The 11,141-nt window shown below is 47.2% G+C and overlaps 1 protein-coding gene across 5 annotated transcripts in view; it reads left to right on the top strand.

Annotated features, from left to right (window-relative positions):
• The first annotated feature begins 1,139 nt into the window (after positions 1-1,139).
• TRRAP (transformation/transcription domain associated protein) overlaps positions 1,140-11,141 on the top strand; it is a 165,515-nt gene continuing 155,513 nt past the window's right edge. For all 5 annotated transcript variants that reach the window (XM_077274906.1, XM_077274905.1, XM_077274903.1 and 2 more), the window contains exon 1: positions 1,140-1,271. The gene's annotated coding sequence lies outside the window, so the exon portion shown is untranslated. The remainder of the gene's footprint in view (positions 1,272-11,141) is intronic.

Here is an 11,141-nt window from a genome sequence, read left to right as displayed (position 1 = left end):
GACTTATTACCATCTCTGCCTTCCTCGTCACTGCACAGACAGCACTAAACAAGTATAGGAAGCAGAAACAGCGCCTCCTCCTCCGGACCCCAGAGATCATACGATGGCCGGACCCCGGAGCTGTGTGGTGTTAGCAGTCCCAGATTAGCTCTACAAGTGCAGGCCGCAGGCTGAATGTCCCCTGTAACCGACCCTAATGTGCCAGCCCCAGTTACAGGGGAAATCACCAATTACATGACATGTATAAATATTGCATTGTCCATCCCCCTTCCCTCCCTAAGGTCTTTTATGACCTGATTGGGATACAATGCATGATATGAATGAAAAATGATAATGTCTGTAAAGTGCTGTGGAATTAAAGGCGCGATATTCACGAGTAAAATAAATAATGAAAAAAAAAGCACAACAAAAAAAAAATAATAAAAAATTAATGGCCAATCTGTATCACTGTTTCTAGCCAAGCAGAGGCCGCCTCCTCCAACTATTCAATGTATAAAAATAATAAAAAAGAGAGAAAAAAATAGAAAAAACAAGCCACGTATTTCCTTTTTATTTCAGACTTTCCATCAATATCAGAGAAAAAGATATAAAAAAGATAAGAATATAAAAATGACATAAAAATAAGGTTCAAACAAGGTGTCGCGAATAAAAAAGAGGCAACGTTTGACTACTGAAATGAGGAAACATTTTTGAGCTATTAAAAAAGCATATAAGAAAAAAAAATCGAAAAGTAAAGTGTCTTGTTGTGAAATGGTTAATGATTTTTCATTCTCTGAAAAATCATTAACCATTTCAAGACCACTTTTTATTTTTTTTAGATTTTTTTTCACTGATTATATAAAGAACTTTATGACTCTGCAACCAAGCTTTATGAGCGCTCCCTAACAACTCACGGAGAGCCAATGGGATTGCAGGACGTCATTCTGACGCTGCCGTCGCAGGCTGACGATATCATAAGACAATCTATAGTGATGGTCTTACAAAAAGTATCCCTCCGCTCGAAAATATAGTCCCTCTCAATGCAAATCGCTTTACTGCAACGGTTTCACTAACGAATAACGGAGATGGCGACGATTATTATCAGCGATCTGGGTTATTATTGCATTGTGATCGATTAGATTGCAAGGTTTTATGTGGGATGTGGAGAAGATCCATCGCTCGCGCAAAGGCTTCTGGGATGTGTGCTGAGCGGGAGACGGCGGAAGGTTCCAGTGCCCGTGGCTGGTGCTGGGGCGGAATGCCGGGCCGGTAGCTATGCGGTGATCGCCACGGTGAGATTTATGAGTGGCGCCTTCTGGGGGTGACGGTGATCAGTCGGTTTTATGTTTCTCGTCCCCATATGATGTGATAATGCTGAGTGGGCGGGCGTGAGGCCGGAGCTCTCCCCGGGGCTGCAGCACCATCCTGCCCGGCTGTACAGGGGACGTGCTGGGGCCGGTGCCCGGGCCTCCTGGCCGGATCTCACAGTTGTCGGATATTAGCAGCGATTTGTTCTGTTTCTAGTGATGTTTCCAGTTGTCACCGTCTGTTCTGTGCCCCATACACTGCGGCCATCTGCTAGTAATGTATTCTCCATGTGGGGGGCTGGAGACTGATTATAGGGGTATTCCCAGCTCCGAGATCCTGCCCCAATATGGAATAACATTAGCTAATACCGCCAGTTAGACATATAGTACAGTTCTTCTGATTAGCTATGTCGCAGGGCATACCTCATGAGCAGGGCATTGCAGTAGTGTAGGTATCCATGGTTATGACCACTCATGTAGTGAGTTGTTAGTGGTCATGACCATGGATACCTAAGCTACTGCAATGCCCTGCAACATAGCTAATCAGAAGAACTATACTTTTCTAATTGGAGGTATTTGCTAATATTATTGTTATTACACTTGCTATATATTGGGATAGGGTCTTGGCGATGAGAGAACCTGTCCTTAGATTCCTGCTGCCTGAACCACAAGCAGCATAAGTATGGCTGTATGACTGCATCCAGGTATATTTTACTCTAATATGCTGCTGCGTTTCTGACAAAATCTAGTTTGACCCCACCCGGCTTCAGATGATTGACAGGTCTCTCCTATGCACGCACATGAGACCTGTCAATCACCTGGATCAGGCTGGGGCCGCATCAAAGTCGGTCTCTCAAGTGGCTTCTCAAGCAAAGGGGGCGATTCGTCAGAGTTTTGTCACAATTGTGGTTTATAACCCACCCCCCCCCAAGTTGTGATTTCTGATATCCTCACCCAGCTCTGAAATAATGGGGTTGGACGGAGACATGGCTGCCCCCCGCACTCGGTCGCTTCACCACAAGTCTTACTTCAGCAAGCACTGGAGTCAGATTTGCACCTCACTATATTTATTTAGTGCACCCCTTCATGAATCAGGAGCGTTTGCTCCAATGCCCCTCATCAAGATCAGCGAGAACATTTCTGGTTTTGATGAATCGGAGGTGATGTTTTCTCTTTACCTGAGTGCAATCGTGCAGCTCCTGCCTGATTCTGGGGCCCCTGGTGCAGGCAGCATGGATCTAATGAGAGGTTCCCTTTAAACAATGAATCTGGGAGTAGGTGGCCCACCAGTAGAGTGCTCCCTGTCATGATGGATCCACCAGTAGAGTGCACCCTGTCATGGTGGATCCGCCAGTAGAGTGCTCCCTGTCATGGTGGATCCGCCAGTAGAGTGCTCCCTGTCATGGTGGATCCGCCAGTAGAGTGCTCCCTGTCATGGTGGATCCGCCAGTAGAGTGCTCCCTGTCATGGTGGATCCGCCAGTAGAGTGCTCCCTGTCATGGTGGATCCGCCAGTAGAGTGCTCCCTGTCATGGTGGATCCGCCAGTAGAGTGCTCCCTGTCATGGTGGATCCGCCAGTAGAGTGCTCCCTGTCATGGTGGATCCGCCAGTAGAGTGCTCCCTGTCATGGTGGATCCGCCAGTAGAGTGCTCCCTGTCATGGTGGATCCGCCAGTAGAGTGCTCCCTGTCATGGTGGATCCGCCAGTAGAGTGCTCCCTGTCATGGTGGATCCGCCAGTAGAGTGCTCCCTGTCATGGTGGATCCGCCAGTAGAGTGCTCCCTGTCATGGTGGATCCGCCAGTAGAGTGCTCCCTGTCATGGTGGATCCGCCAGTAGAGTGCTCCCTGTCATGGTGGATCCGCCAGTAGAGTGCTCCCTGTCATGGTGGATCCGCCAGTAGAGTGCTCCCTGTCATGGTGGATCCGCCAGTAGAGTGCTCCCTGTCATGGTGGATCCGCCAGTAGAGTGCTCCCTGTCATGGTGGACCCGCCAGTAGAGTGCTCCCTGTCATGGTGGACCCGCCAGTAGAGTGCTCCCTGTCATGGTGGACCCGCCAGTAGAGTGCTCCCTGTCATGGTGGATCCGCCAGTAGAGTGCTCCCTGTCATGGTGGATCCGCCAGTAGAGTGCACCCTGTCATGGTGGATCCGCCAGTAGAGTGCTCCCTGTCATGGTGGATCCGCCAGTAGAGTGCTCCCTGTCATGGTGGATCCGCCAGGTGCTCTGTGCCTGGACTGAGATGAGGTCTGAGACTGCTCTCTGTGTAATAGAAGAAGGGCTCAGTTATTGGCCGAAACGTTGGCTATTGGATCGCTAATAAATCTCACCATAGTCTATTTACTGAGTGCCTCGTTCTTCACATCCTTTTAAACAAGTGGCCATCCGCTGGTAATAGATGCTGGGAGTTGTAGTGTCACATCTGCCTTTAAACAGTGCACATGCGCCAAAGAGAAATGTACTGCTATATATTCCAGCCAAGGTAGTTGGTGGCGATCGATTGCTTTCTGCAGCAGAAGAGGGTCCCCTGTGAGGTGTATAGGGGTGCGCGCTGGAGGCATGTGTCAGGGCTTGTTGCCCATCGCTATGATCAGTCCACGGGAGCGATGTGCGCTTGGTGCTAGGAAAGGGATCCAGTGCTGTCAGCAAGAAATAGGTTTTGCTCACACGGGATCCACTTTTTTGGGCACCTTTGTAGATGGATCCTGAGGGCTCACTCAGACATCTGTAACACAGCTGTCAGCACAGATTGTTGGCCTCCGTTTTATGTCCTGTAGTTCTGCTGGCTGGGACTTGGGGTCATTCTAGAACTTTATGGTGATCTGAGATCAGTTTAGGAGACCGATTACGCTATGTATTTTTTATACTGTGTATTTTCGGAAAAAAAGCAAGTAACTTATTTTACTTAATGAGAGCAGAAAATCTACATCAAAAACTCCACATGAGTCACGGGGAACGTAGCCACAAGGCTCGTTTACGTGGATGATATTGGCAGCGGCAAATATATCAGTAGATCTGCTACATGGGAACGTTGCCTACGGCGGGTTTATAGCAGAGAATTATGCAGCTAAATGGGGGCTTTAAAATCAATGCACCTGCTGCCCCCATGGATTCTCCAGTCATACAAAGATCTGCCAAGTATGCACATAGCCTAAAGTACATGCTCATGGTATGGACTGGTGCTGATATTTCTGTGTCCTGGCAGATAAATGTCATCAGCACCGCTCTTGCCTTTCTATGTGCTCTCGGGCGACCCTTTGAAATATGGGTGTAATCCCAATAATTGTTGTAAGGATAAGTTCAATCTTGATGTTTTTGCTGCGTTTTTTTTTCTGCTGAAAAGAATCTGCTTACAAATGCGTTTTTCAAGATCCCAAAGTTCAGCTTTGCTTCCACCACTGAAGCATGAACAATGCAAGGTGTTAATGCACCAGTGCAAGACGTATGTGACACCTTAAAACCATTTTGGGGAAAAAGGGTGGAAAGAGATTATGTCTGAAAAAATAGTGACTATTCTGAGCAAAAAATTCATGAGTTCATGAAAAATACATAATTAAAATGTAGCAGTGGGGGGAGATGAATTGGTCAGGAATAGTTTACCTGAGACATTGGCAGAGCATTGAATTTGTAGGACACTGTTTACTTTAACGCATTTGCCTGCCCTTGAGCAGATCAGGTATTGATTTTCACACCTTGGTTGGCCCTTAAGCAGATCTTGTATTGATTTTCACACCTTGGTTGGCCCTTGATCAGATCAAGTAGTGATTTTCACACCTTGGTTGGCCCTTGAGCAGATCAGCTATAGATTTTCACACCTTGGTTGACCCTGAAGCAGATCAGGTATTGATTTTCACACCATTGTTGGTCTTAAGCAGATCAGATAGTGATTTTCACACCATTGTTGGTCTTAAGCAGATCAGATAGTGATTTTCACACCTTGGTTGGCCCTTGAGCAGACCAGGTAGTGATTTTCACACCTTGGTTGGCCCTTGAGCAGATCAGCTATTGATTTTCACACCTTGGTCACAAATTTAATTAAATTGTACTAATCCTAAACTGCCATTCTCAGGTGAGGAGACCAAGACTTTATGGTGTACATTTGGCGCAAATCACAAAATAAATGGGTTTCATATACTGCTTTTTCACTAAAAACGTAGCAAAATCTGATACCTGTGTGTGTTTTTCTGCATTTTTGCACTCCTGCTTTGCTTTCTATGGCTATGTTCACACATTGTATTTTTGGTGATTTTTTTTTTTTTAATGCAAATTTTAAGCTGCATTTTACAGTACCAGTAAAAACAGAAACACGTTTATTTTGGTGATTTTTCTCAAGTTTAAACAATAACGTCTTGGTGTCCTCTCCTGAGCCCGGCAGTAAGGATTAGTACAGTGTAATTACCGTAAATGTGATATGTTTTAAAGTACCATAAGCAAAACCCGAGCATCTCCATACCCGACCAATGTGTGGAATTGTACAATACCTGACCAACAACATGGTTGGGTGACAAATTCATCCCCCTGCTGTGTTTACATTTGTAATTGTGTATTTTTTCATGAACTCATGTGAACTAAAAAAAAAGTTCAGAATAGTCACTATCTTTTCACACACAAACATCTTTCCACTAAATAATTTGATCAAATTGCCCTTTTCTTTCCAACAATGTTTTATGGCGTCACATACGTGTTGCATTGGTGACCGAACACCTTGCGCTGTTCATGCTTCTGTGGTGGAGGCAAAGCTGATATGGTGTTCATGTTGGCGTTGCAGGCTCCGTTACAAAGCTTGGTTCGCAGATTTGACATGAAGCATATAATCGGCAAAATAATGGGCACCCCAACAGAACCTCTATTGACTCCATTGCAAGTCAAGGCGGGGGTCCATCAGGCACTAGTGGTACTCCTCATACCACGGATCCTGCACTGTGGTCTGGTTACCATTCATAGATTGTCTCCTGTGGATTTATGACCACTGCCGTAGTGTATGGTGGAATCGGACAATCTCTGGATTTAAAAGGGTTGCCTGATTAGAAAAGTTATAGTGATGGTGTCAAAAACACACAGCGAGTGACAGATTGTTTCTTTTGCTGTCATGGTAACCACTGGGCACCGCCGCTGACTGACTGTACCCGCTGACTGACTGACTGTACCCACTGACTGACTGACTGTACTCGCTGACTGACTGTGCTCGCTGACTGACTGACTGTACTCGCTGACTGTACTCGCTGACTGTACTCGCTGACTGTACCCGCTGACTGTACTCGCTGACTGACTGTGCTCGCTGACTGTACCCGCTGACTGACTGTACTCGCTGACTGACTGACTGTACTCGCTGACTGACTGACTGTACTCGCTGACTGACTGACTGTACTCGCTGACTGACTGACTGTACTCGCTGACTGACTGACTGTACTCGCTGACTGACTGTACTCGCTGACTGACTGTACTCACTGACTGACTGTACTCGCTGACTGACTGTGCTCGCTGACTGACTGTGCTCGCTGACTGTACCCACTGACTGTACTCACTGACTGACTGTACTCGCTGACTGTACCCGCTGACTGACTGTACTCGCTGACTGACTGTACTCGCTGACTGACTGTACTCGCTGACTGACTGACTGTACTCGCTGACTGACTGACTGTACTCACTGACTGTACTCGCTGACTGACTGTACTCGCTGACTGACTGTGCTCACTGACTGACTGTACTCGCTGACTGGCTGACTGACTGTACTCGCTGACTGACTGTACTCGCTGACTGACTGTACTCGCTGACTGTACCCACTGACTGTACTCACTGACTGACTGTACTCGCTGACAGGCTGACTGACTGTACTCGCTGACTGACTGTACTCGCTGACTGACTGTACTCGCTGACTGGCTGACTGACTGTACTCGCTGACTGACTGTACTCGCTGACTGACTGTACTCGCTGACTGACTGTACTCGCTGACTGACTGTACTCGCTGACTGACTGTGCTCGCTGACTGACTGACTGTGCTCGCTGACTGACTGACTGTACTCGCTGACTGACTGCTCGCTGACTGTACTCGCTGACTGACTGTACTCGCTGACTGACTGTACTCGCTGACTGACTGTACTCGCTGACTGACTGTACTCGCTGACTGACTGTACTCGCTGACTGACTGTACTCGCTGACTGACTGTACTCGCTGACTGACTGTACTCGCTGACTGACTGTACTCACTGACTGACTGACTGTACTCGCTGACTGACTGACTGTACTCGCTGACTGACTGACTGTACTCGCTGACTGACTGACTGTACTCGCTGACTGACTGACTGTACTCGCTGACTGACTGACTGTACTCGCTGACTGACTGACTGTACTCGCTGACTGACTGTACTCGCTGACTGACTGTACTCGCTGACTGACTGTACTCGCTGACTGACTGTACTCGCTGACTGACTGTACTCGCTGACTGACTGTACTCGCTGACTGACTGTACTCGCTGGCTGACTGACTGTACTCGCTGACTGACTGACTGTACTCGCTGACTGACTGACTGTACTCGCTGACTGACTGACTGTACTCGCTGACTGACTGACTGTACTCGCTGACTGACTGACTGTACCCGCTGGCTGACTGTACCCGCTGGCTGACTGTACTTGCTGACTGATCTCGCTTGCTGAGTGTACCCGCTCACTGACTGTTCTCGCTCACTGTTCTCGCTCGCTGACTGACTACCCGCTGACTGTACTCGCTGACTGACCAGACTTGCCATTTTTACCAGTTTGTTAGAAACCCACTGTATAAAAACCAGTGTAGGCATAAACCTGTCCTTGTGACCCATGGCAACCAATCACATTCCATTTCTCAGTCCTCTGAAGCAGGTTTGTAAATGTAAGCCATGATCTGATTGGTTGCTATGGGCACCTGCTGCGGCCTTGCACTGTGTGCGAAGCCTAAAGGTACCTTCACACTAAACGACTTTGCAACGAGAACGACAACGATCCGTGACGTTGCAGCGTCCTGGATAGCGATATCGTTGTGTTTGACATGCAGCAGCGATCTGGATCCTGCTGTGATATCGCTGGTCGTTGCTGAAAGTCCAGAAATTTATTTGGTCATCAGATCGGCGTGTATCGTCATGTTTGACAGCAAAAGCAACGATGCCAGCGATGTTTTACAATGGTAACCAGGGTAAATATCGGGTTACTAAGCGCAGGGCCGCGCTTAGTAACCCGATATTTACCCTGGTTACCATTGTAAAAGTAAAAAAAAACAAACACTACATACTCACCCTCTGATGTCTGTCACGTCCCCCGGCGTCCATGCTGCTGCTGCTCAGAGCTTCCTGCACTGAATGTGTCAGTGCCGGCCGTAAAGCAAAGCACAGCGGTGACGTCACCGCTGTGCCCTGCTACTGCCGGCGCTTACACAGTGCAGGGGAGCTGAAGGCGAGGGACGCGACAGACACGGCAATGTAAGTATGTAGTGTTTGTTTTTTTTTACATTTACACTGGTAACCAGGGTAAACATCGGGTTACTAAGCGCGGCCCTGCGCTTAGTAACCCGATGTTTACCCTGGTTACCCGGGGACTTTGGCATCGTTGGTCGCTGGAGAGCTGACTGTGTGACAGCTCTCCAGCGACCACACAGCGACGCTGCAGCGGTCGGCATCGTTGTCGATATCGCTGCAGCGTCGCTTAATGTGACGGTACCTTTACTGGCAGTTGGTAACTGTAGGTCGCCATTTCTGCTTGCTAAACATGTAACGAGGGTTACTTGGAGAAATTAAATCCCAACTAAATGATGGCATAAATATAGTAGCCAGAAGAGCTCCAACCATAGGGGATTTAATTTCTCCAAGTCAATATACATCCAGATCCAATACATGGTTGGAATGTAAAGTCTTCTATAAATGCGGCACTACCGCATGTAGCACATGTGCATCAAGCCAATCAGGCAATATATTTACTAATTATGACATCTATAAAATTAGAGACTTCATTAATTGCCACTTTAAAAACGTGGTATATAAGATCAATTGTACACAGTGTAAAGTTTCATATGTGGGATGGACCACCAGAAAGCTCAAAACGAGAATCTCTGAACACATAAGAGATAAAAGTAATTTTAACGGAGGTAATAGAAATGTATCTATGGGTGCCAAACATTTTGCTACCTGCCACGGAGGTAACATTTCAGCGATGTCTGTTCATGGCACAGTACTGGTTAAATGCTCAAATCGTGGTGGGGATATCAAAAGACGTCTCCTAACCAGGGAGGCGTATTGGATATACACCTTACAAACAAGATCACTGTTAGTTTTAAATAAGAAAAATGAAATATATCATTATTGTTAACTGGTTTTTATTTCTCAATACTTAGTTTTATTGATAGATGGTTATATAGTAGGACCTGCGACTTCTCAGTCATGTGATTGTGAAATTCACAGCGATTGGTTTCTTAGTACTATGAATACTGGCAATGTTCATATGCTGTGAGACATGATTAAGATCGCATAGATCGAAACGCGTTGTCTATCCTCATGACTGCATCCACCTTTGAGCAAGGATTTTAATCACGCTATATTTATATGCACCAATAAAGAATTTCAAGATTTTAGGATCTGGAGTACACACCTTTTCCTCATCTTCTATATAATTCCACATGTGTTAATTCATAGTTTTGATGCCTTCAGTGTGAATGTACAATTTTCATAGTCATGACAATACAGAAAAATCTTTAAATGAGATGTGTCCAAACTTTTGGTCTGTACTGTGTGTGTGTATATACCGTATTTTCTGGTGTATAAGACGACTGGGCGTATAAGGCTACTTTCACACTAGCGTCGGGAACAACCCGTCGCTGTGCGTCGGGCCGACGTTCCCGACGCTAGCGTGGTCTCCGCCGCACAACGGGGGCAGCGGATGCATTTTTCCAACGCATCCGCTGCCCCATTGTGAGGTGCGGGGAAGTGCGGGGAGGTGGGGGCGGAGTTCCGGCGGAGTTCCGGCCGCGCATGCGCGGTCGGAAAAAGCGGACCGTCGTGAGCAAAAAACGTTACATGTAGCGTTTTTTGCTCCAGACGGTCAGCCACTGCACGACGCATTCGTCGCACGACGGGTGCGACGTGTGGCAATCCGTCACAATGCGTCACTTCATGTTAATCAATGGCAAAAAAACGCATCCTGCAAACACTTTTGCAGGATGCGTTTTTTCGGCAAAACAACGCATTGTGACGGAATGCAGTTAACGCTAGTGTGAAAGTAGCCTTAGACGACCCCCAACTTTTCCATATAAAATATGGAATTTGGCATATGCCTGCTGTATAAGACAGGGGTCATCTTATACGCCCAGTCATCTTATACGGCGTGTGGTTCCCAGGGTCTGAAGGAGAGGAGACTCCTTCAGGCCCTGGGATCCATATTCATGTAAAAGATAAAGAATAAAAATAAAAAATATGGATATACTCACCCCTCCGAGAAGCCTGGCTGTCACCGCTGCAAGCGTCTGCCTCCGTTCCTAAGAATTGCAGAGCGTGAAGGACCTGTGATGACGTCGCGGTCTTGTGATTGGTCCGTGACCGCTCATGTGACCGTTCACCTGACCGTGACGTCATCGAAGGTCTTTCACGCTCTGCAGTTCTTAGGAACGGAGGCAGACGCTTGCAGCGGTGACAGCCAGGCTTCTCGGAGGGGTGAGTATATCCATGTTTTTTATTTTTTACATGAATATGGATCCCAGGGCCTGAAGGAGAGTCTCCTCTCCTTCAGACCCTGTGAACATCCAGGATCGCTACCTGCACATGCCGTACCCGGCGTATAAGACGACCCCCGACTTTTGGGACAGTTTTTAGGGGTTAAAAAGTCGTCTAATACGCCGGAAAATA

Source organism: Ranitomeya variabilis, chromosome 7 (genome assembly GCF_051348905.1).
Source record: "Ranitomeya variabilis isolate aRanVar5 chromosome 7, aRanVar5.hap1, whole genome shotgun sequence".
In the NCBI taxonomy this organism is placed as follows: Eukaryota; Metazoa; Chordata; class Amphibia; order Anura; family Dendrobatidae; genus Ranitomeya; species Ranitomeya variabilis.
Note: the sequence above shows the minus strand (reverse complement) of the source record. Positions and strands in the feature narration are given on the sequence as shown.